General features: G+C 41.6%; 1 long non-coding RNA gene across 1 annotated transcript; it reads right to left on the reverse strand.

The window, feature by feature from the left end:
- Window positions 1-6548: 6548 nt before the first annotated feature.
- On the reverse strand, window positions 6549-8584 carry LOC125701381 (uncharacterized). Its single transcript, XR_007380221.1, has 3 exons — window positions 8500-8584; window positions 7448-7540; window positions 6549-6784 (listed from the first exon to the last, which is right to left on the reverse strand). It is a non-coding gene; the product is annotated as an uncharacterized LOC125701381 (long non-coding RNA).
- Window positions 8585-9486: the final 902 nt, after the last annotated feature.

Genomic DNA, 9486 nt, shown 5'->3' on the forward strand with positions numbered 1-9486 from the left:
TCTGGGTGTTCAGCAAGTTGCTTCCTTCTCTTTGATCAGTTGTTCTTTCTGTTGAGAAACTTGATAGCCATTTAAATCAAGAAATTCAGCAAGCTCACAGTCCATTGCACAGTCCTTTGTTACTGTAGCATCCACGTACTGCAGTAAAGTTCCACTGTGAGATGGTGAATCCAAATCTCAGGCTCATGAGTTGACCAGTTCTCAAAAATCATTGGGCTGTTCTCACAACCCTGGGTAACACTGTGCAGGTTAACTGAATTATTATTATTATTATTACTTTTAATTATTATTATTTTTTTCTTCTCTCCATATTTGAGTTTTTCTATTCAAAGGCAAGTAATTTTAGACTTTCTTTTGCAAAACCAGGCAGAAAAAGGTGTACTTCAAGTCCAGAACGGTAAAACCCACCTACTTATCCCTTAACTTGGTTAATAAAGATATACACCATGTGTTGTATATATTCAACTTTTCTATTAATTGCCCTCAAACCTTGTACCAAACGATAGCTCTTGCCATCCAATTTTTCATTTGCAAGATTGGGTGTTGTATTTGGATTTCTATCCAATTAGTAATCCAAAATCCAAAAAGTTATTTTTATTTCTTTTATCCTCCTACAATCTTGTATCCTCAAAGGGCATTGCTTTACCCTGGTTGGGCTGGCTCCCATCTTTAACTTAACTTTCATTGGGCTGCATTTTTGGCTCTGCCAGGCATCCCTGATGCCTGCAATCCCGTGTATACCCAATGTAGGATTTACGTAACTTCTGGGAGTACAACATTGCTTTTCCCAGTTTGTGTTAAAGCCAGACTTAAAATTTTCAGTCCATTGCTCTTGCTTGACAAGTAGGTCCAATCGTCTCTACTGAATTTAATCTCCACATTCAACTATTCTAACATGTCATGCCCAAATAATCGTTTTGGAGAACCTGGCATGTACAAGAATTTATATATTCCTACTTGTTCTCCTAGCCTGTATTTAATTGGTCCAAAAAAAAAAGTAAACTTCTCTTGCCAGTAGCTGCTACAACTGTTACAAAAATCATCTACGGGTAACAGTAAGACGCACCCAGAGGTACCAGAAAACAAACCTCTTCAGCCTGCTTCCCCTGCTGCTTTCAGTCCTGGCAGGGTGGAACTCTCCCTGAGTCCTTCCAGGCTCCCCTTACCTCTTCTTCTAGGTAAGGACATCCCTGTTAACCTTGCTCAACTTTGCCTTCCTCAGTTTGTTTTTCCCAAGCCCTTTTCACTTCCCAAACTCTCATCATCACAGCCATTACTAACATTGTATTTCAGTTTCACTCCCTTCTCTCCCCAGGCTTCCAGTGCTCACACTGGATATCGGGTTTCCCCAGCTCTGCAGATGCCGGCTATTCTCACTTCCAATGTCCGTCCCATCCCCATTCACAAGCACTGCACCCCTTCACATCACAGCGGGAGGCTCCAGCCCCCAGCTCTTTCTCCCACTCCAAGTTGTTCTTACAAGCCGCAGTGGGGGGGGTGTGCGGGGATGTGTTCTTGTGCCGGCCCAACTCTAATATCCCAAACTCACTGTTTTCCTTCACCTTTTTGCCATTTTTTTTTTGTTTGTTTGTTTGTTTTTCCACAATTCCACTATTTGTACCCTCAACTGCAATTCCACATACCATCAACAATTGCAATTCCGCATACCATTAAAAACTGCATTGCCACATAATTTCCATATACCGTTAACAACTGCATTTCTACATACCATTAAAATTGCACTTCCACACAATTTCCACATACCATTAAAAATTGCATTTCCACATAATTTCCACATACCATTACAAGTTGCATTTCTGCATTTCCATATACCATTAAAACTGCGTTTCCACATACCATTAAAACTGCATTTCCACATAATTTCCACATACCATTAAAAGTTGCATTTCCACACAATTTCCACATACCATTAAAATTGCATTTCTTCATTTTCATATACCATTAAAACTGCATTTCCACATATCATTAAAAGCGGTATTTCCACATAATTTCCACATACCATTAAGACAGTTTCTCCCAGTGCCTTCAAAATCCACAAATCAAACAACACAATTCCTCAGCTTCCACAAACACCCAGCACTTGGTCTCATGATTAGGATACTCAATTATACAACTGGTCCCATTACTCCATTTACGTTCCTGGTTTCTTATTCAATATTCCCCCTGGCTCACCAACAATGTTTCTCCAGTGAGCCAAAATACAACCCAGGGGGTCTTCTCATATCACTTTAGACACCCCTTGTTCCATAACAGCCTCGTACACAACATAACATAACACCTTCAGGACATAAACATTTAACAATCATAAAGACAGTGACAATAATCAGGACAATTTATCCTCAGGATCCTTCCTCTCTCTCTGCCTTCCTCCAGAGCTCAACCTTCCCTCTGTATTCATTTCCCACACTTGCATAGCTGTCAACCTCCTTCTCCAATAAACAACATATCAATGATAAACATCATTTCCATCCATGAGTACAAATTAGGCCCTAGAAATTGATCTAATTGTTCTGCTACACTTATAGGATCCTCAGTTAAGGAATTTTTCTTGCAACTCCTAACTTCTCTTCTAGTAAAAACAGCAGGCATTACCGCACCTTTTTTCCCTTTGACCTAAGACTGCCTTAAGAGGACAAAGTATTAGTAAGGTTAGTATTAGAGAAAGGAAAACTCTCCAGGTCCCATTCGCATTACTCCAACTCCCTCAGTAATTGAGAGCGCATCCTCTCTCCAGGACCCTGCACAGATCAGCAGCACCCACTCTCCTCCTCTGGAGAGGTCACCGCTGCTTTAAAAATTGCACTGCTTTAGAAATTAAAGGGGGGGGAAGTTACCTAAGGGATCCCATTTATGATCTTTCTGCTTCTCTTTCCCATTTCCTTTGAACTTGGACTCCTCGCGAGGCACATTTCTTTACTCCTTGCACTCATTAAGCGACCTAAGCCAATTCTGTTTCAGAAAAAGGAGTCTTACTGTTGAGATATAAATACAAAGTCTGATAGGCCCAATTTTCGTCAGGCTCCTATTTTGGTCAAAACAAAAATGATTTTCCCTGTAGTGGCTCCCTACTGTATACAGTATTTAAACATCTTTTCCCTGTTCTTTTCCTAGTTTTGGGATTATTTTCCAATTTTGAAACACTTCTCCCAAGGGGCTGGCTCTCTCTAGGCACCATTCCGGGGACCTTTTTCCCCTGCTCTCGGGAACTCCTATTACCCATCCCTCCAGAATGCTACTGTGAACTCCCCAGCTCACAGGTTACCACACTCTGATTCTCGGATTTCGGGCCCAATCCCTCAGGAGTACTAGACTCCTATCTCGGATTAATAGGGGTGTACTGCTGGCACTTCGTCAAGCGCACAGGGTACCGCACACCAACAGTTCCCTCCCGAGACTCTTCCTTTCACCAACACAGCCGCTTCGTCCGTCCCTGGCCGTGCCCCTCGCGGGACAGCGGAACCGCAGGTCGGGACTCCGCACTCGCTTCGCACTGACAGCGCGTCTCAGTCACACACACTCAAAGAGTCTCAACCGACCCCCAAGGAAAGAGTTAAATCCCCTTACCTTGGTCCGTGCACGAAGTTACCGGGTCGCAATGGCCAACACCCGTGCCTGCCTGCCCCTTGGCTTTTACAGAGTCCGTCCTCTATGAAACAGTCTCGGTTTTTTATCGGCCGTACCAAGGAGTCACCTCACCACCCAGACAGGACCGCTGAAATCAGCGGGGTGCACCTATCCTGTGCAGGGCAGTAGGGAAACTCTCAAAGAGGCGATAATAATCCCGGACGAGCCCCCAAATTGTTGGAAATAATCCAAGTAATTTTTGTCAGGACGGTATCTCTGATAAAAGCAGAATTTATTCGCGATTGCAATGGCGGGCGTCCCACAAGTAGGAGCGCTCCTATGGACACAACATGACAGCCTTTATACCCTGTTTTCTCCCCCTTGCCTTCCCCCTCCCCTGTTTCCCCACTGGCTGGGTACTCCAGGTTCACAATCTTATCAGAAGGTTTACATTTGTTATTTACTTGTTATCTGGTGCCAGTCAGCAGTCATCCTGTTGTCTCCAAGATGTCTCGGTGCTCTCCTGGTCCTATTGATATGGTGATTTTCTTTAAAGTCATCATCGTTAAACAAAGAGCACTGGGGGATGATGTCAGGCCTTCCCAATGTCAGGCGCTTCCTCGGGCTGCCATGGCTTGTTCTCTGGTTTGCTCTCGTGCAGGATATTCTTGCAGTGTGTATGACAAAATGTACGTATATACACATATATACAGTGTGTTCCTGGGAACTATGATAGCGGAGATCATAAAATAAAAATAATATTATACAATTCTAATGCAGAAACAACACTTGATTCCCACAACACCAATGCTGTGCAGGATGGACGTCCCTCAGTACATTCTGTGTGTTTCATTGATTCAAAAATTCAGAGATTCAAACAAGGACTTTGTTTCTTACAGATGGCAGATGTATACAAACTTAAAAAGAGAAGTCTCAATAAACACATGCCCAAGGATTGCCTTTATCATGTGTCTTGGTGTTATCATAGTGTACTGCAGCGTCCTCAAAAGTGAAGAAACTAGTACTGTGATAATAATAGGTTAGCTAATAGAGTTGCTGCCAATTTCACTGGTGTGACCAGCTAATAATTACAGCTTTCCTGAGATCTTTCCATTAAGATGAGAAGCGTTTGATGCCTGACTTGTGTGTTCTTTAACATTAATTTACTAACAATATAGACAAAATTCCAGTGAATATAACAGAAACACTGAGCAAGCAGTCCCCTTGATGAGGAACCCCTTTTCTGCCCCTTCTGCACGTGCTCTCTCCAGCAAGATCTGCCTTTCTGTGTACTATTTAGAAACCACAGAAAACCAAGCAGTCTGAGAAAGCCCTGCTTTGTACAGTAGCCCTGTGCAATGTAAGAACTATGTGTGAAGTGGAAGCAGCAAGAGGTTCTTCAAGATACAGTCTTGCTAAGAGCAAGCACAAGGTGCTACTTCTGTCAAAACATTATTATCACATTTTAAATCGGAGAAGCTCCTCAAGCCTCTTAGACCATCTCTGATTCACCACGTGCTCTGGGTAATTTGCTCATTGCCTGAAGCCACTGTGCACCTGAACGGCCTTCATTGCAGCACACATGAAGCCTGGTGGTGCAGGAGCACACAGCCTATCCATGCTCTTCGTCTTCATGCAAAAGCTATCAGCAATCATCAACAACTCCAAGCATATCATGAATAATGCCCATGAGAATAGAGAAAGGCATGTGGGGAAGCTGAGTCTGTTGAGTGAATGCCTTCTATTACTCCATTAAGAAACAAAAAATGTCAAACGTACTTTTTAATCCAATCACTTGGACACAGCACTGTTTTCTCTTCGGGCTGATTTTGTGCACCAACACACAAACACACACACAAACCCAAACATCCCCATATGTGTATGTTTATATATTACTTTACGTACACACACGTGTATAAGCAAGAATGAATAAAATTTGTACGTATCTTTTTCAGTGCCCACAACTGAAGCCACACTTTCGCTTTTCACTTCAGAGCTATATGATAGCTCTGGATTTTGAGATGCCCTTTTACCCGCCAGTAAGCACGTGTTTCCAACATGGAGGTAATGTGCCCAGTGACATCAGCTGAACATGTATGTATGTGGCAATGAATTCATTTGGACTGAGACAGCTCAAATGGCAAAAATCCTTGACTTATCTGCCAAGAAAACTGAAAATGTGCTTCAGATGAGATCTGTCAACATGAGAGGAGCAGAGGCTTGCCCAAGTGAGGCAGAAGATGAATTTATTCTTTTTCTGTCAACTGTTGGAGATTGGAATATTGGTATAGAACCTGATTAACTCCTACTTTCTAAAGAATTAACTGCTCTGAGATCATGTTTAATAACAATTTGGTTTACCTGAGGCCATGCAGTCATCTGCAGCATTGTCTTCAAGCTGGAAGTATTGCCAACACACTGGCTTATCAGGTCTACTTAGGTGCATGATCCAACCAAATTAAATTTTCAGCCTCTGGTGGTTTCTTTTCTCATGTGAAGTATAAAATAAAAGAGAGAAATAGATAAAAAAGACAAATGCTAAGGACTAGAGACTGAGAGATGTTTCATTGGATTGCTTCAAAGAAGCTGAAACAGGCTGGGTATGGCTGGGTGTTGACAGCACATAAGCAAATGTTCTCAGAAGAAGGGTAAGACAAACTTGAGGGAGTCTTGCTAAAGGGTTAATAAAATATTGGTAAATATCCGGACACTTAGAACCTGAACGCTTGAGGTCAGTGATGGGATATGAACACTGTATGATGCAGAAAACTGTTTCCCATGTAATTCACTCAGCTGGTGGGATGTGGGGCTTGGAAGGCCTTTGGAGGAGTAGGGCAGGGAGTGCAGATGAGTGTCTGGGTAGCAAAATGCATCACACTACTCTCATCTCCAACGTTTCACAAAAATCAGTGGGATACACAATGTTCAAAGAAAACACTGAATGCAGAAATGCCTTTGTTTTATTTTCGTCTTGACTGGATTAATTAAAGATGTCACTGATCCTGATAGGTGCCTTGGGGTAGCATGGCTGATGCTGAGCTTGCGACAAATGTCTGGTGATGGAAGCAGATGCAGTGATCTTTTTGAGCTGTATTATTCCATTTGAGTCTACTTGGGTTCCTTTTAAACAGTGTTTCTGTCTACATTATTATGTTCTCCTTCCATTTATTGGCAATGTATGGCAACTTCTTCCATTCCACTGGAAAAGAAATTGGTTGTTGGGTTTTCATTTGAATATTCTTTAGATCAAAGCAGTTATTTAGATAGAATTACAGAGAAGACAAGAGACACTTCCCACCCTACTACACTGATAACTGAGCACTGCTGAATTAGAATAGTACTCTTCTTTCATCTGTTACAAAGTAGTTTTCTAAATATTTCTTATCAAAACTGAGATTCAGTTGTCAAATGCTGGCAGTTTGAAGCTGGAAAAGATGGGGAAGGATATAAAATATAAAATATAAAATAAATGTATTTGTGGACAGGGACTGGGCGATAGGGGTGAAAGCACATGACAAATCCGTATCTCCTGCAGCCTTGCAATTGGTTGTGCAACAGTTGCTTCCATCCATAGGGTACAAATTAACTTGGTGCCCTGTAGGTAAGTGGTGGGCCAAAGCGTGAAGCATCTGTCTTTGTTTTAATACAGCTGTAGTCATGGCATTGCTTCTGCGCCTTACAGGTTGGAAGGCATTTATTATTGTAGTACCCTTTGCAGATCAGGAAATAATATTAAGATTTTACTTATTTTATTTATTCTGGAATCAGCAGAAGAATAAATGAGATGTTAAAGGTCAAAGGGAGCATTTTGTGCAGAGCCAGGAACTAGCTCATGGTCAAATATCTTGACGTCAAGACTTACTCGTCCAGTAGCACACTAAAAGCCTGTTTTGTTAAAAATCTGTTTTCCCAGTTCCTCCAGGTTCTTCTGAATATACACATGTTGAAAATATATCTGCAGAAAATATAGATCAACAGGTTTTTCACTGCTTCTCTGAGTGAGATCACTTTAAAATTAGCTGTGCCCTGTTTTCAGTATTGTAAATTATCTCTAAAAAATTTCAGTTGTACATTGGCTGTTACTCCCTCTCCACTTATGCTTGATATCTCTCTCAATCACTGACTGCTAAATTACAGGTGACTCATAGACAGTGATTGAACATTAAATCAAGTTTTTTTGTCTGATGAGAAACCTAGAAGACACAGGAGAAATAAGATGGTTGAAACTTAAGAACTTTACCAAGAAACACCATGTTCTTCCTACAAACTCAGTAAATGCTTTTTTGTTAGCAGGGATGGAGCTTCTCCATGAGACAGTTTTCAAAAAGCATATTGATGAATAGTTATTTACTTGCTGGCATGTGATTTCAGGAAGACAAAGTAGGGCCTTTCCTAACTTAAAAAGAAGAAAACCTGTCTCAACTTCTGCAGCAATTCCTTTATCCCAACATTCTAAATCCCAATAATTGGTCCTTTCTTGCTGTGATCAGGCTGTACATGCCACTCTCTAAGCCCCAGATGACCTACGACAAGATCTACAAATTGTAATTATTCCTTCTCTCTCTGATTTCGTTATTTCTGTATTAATAGCCTTCCCCTTTCAAACAACCTTTGCTAACAGCAAACCATTACCATATGATGCACATACACTAAGTACAAACTCAAGTTAATACACAGTAATGCTGTGTAATATGCTATCCTGCAGCTGAGTGTAATCTAATACAATGTGATGTAGGAGGAAACATGGCACAACTGTGATTCTGTGATTCTGTGAACTCAGTATTTAATACTAGGATAAATTATCCTGGAAAATTCTGCACAGGGCTTATATGAAAGCTCTCATTCTCCACCAAAATATGTTCAGATGTTGTAAAGAGGCTGCCTATTGCCTGCGGGATGGATGGATTTAGGTACCTGCTGGTATCAGCTGGGTAGCTGCTTGCTTCTGTGCCACCTTCTTTCTTGGTCATCTATCAGGAGAGCACCAGGGGAAAAAGAGCTCTCTGAAGAGAATCCCTCAGAGCCACCAGCCCAGTCCCTTGCCAGTGAGGTCATTAAACCTCTCTGTTTACTTCTTTTACATGGCAATGAATTGCTTAGAGGTCGTGGAGGATGCCAGGGAGAAAGGGGAGATTCTCTGGCTGAATGAAGCCACACAAACAAGATTAAATTAGAGGTGTGAGCACAGAGTCTGCATGGATCCTGCCAAGAAGTTTAATTAAAGCCACTTGCTGTTGCAGAGTGACCCAGTTTCATTCCTAGCTATCACATCAGATGTAATGTCTTATGAGATGATCTACAACAGCAGAACAGCATTTCTATCTTTTTTTTCCCCCTTGTTCTCCTTCCACAGAGGAAATAACAAACTTGTAGTGCAGGCAAAGATGCACTTTCTGTATTGAAGGCCTGGTAGAAAACACTGACATAACACATGGTCCCTCTGGATTTCAAGCTGTCAATAGCTGCTTTAATTTCATATTCCTTTTTCCTTTAAACATAAAGTTTAAGTGAGGCACAACTCTACCTGGAAAATTTGGGTGCCTCTATCTTCCATTATGGCATGCCCCGTTGTATTTAGAATTACAGAGCCTTGATTACTCGTTAATTCACATTCCCCATATTGTACTTCTATGTGGGACAGAACTGCATTACTCCCGGCTCTCCGGTGTGGTCACAGTAAAAGATCTCTTGATTTTGGCAGCTTTCTGCAGATCATTGCAAGTCATTTTCATCTATGACACCATTATATCCCCCTACAACGGGGGATTTTTTCTTCACCCACTTTGATCTGCCAACAGAGGAGGCAATGAAAAGTGATTCACTACATTTGTTGAACTGTTCCAAGCAACCTCCTAGAGCCAGACAGACCATCACCTTTCATCCTGTTCTTCCTCCTCAGAA

This window comes from Lagopus muta, chromosome 16, assembly GCF_023343835.1.
Source record: "Lagopus muta isolate bLagMut1 chromosome 16, bLagMut1 primary, whole genome shotgun sequence".
NCBI classification, from domain to species: Eukaryota; Metazoa; Chordata; class Aves; order Galliformes; family Phasianidae; genus Lagopus; species Lagopus muta.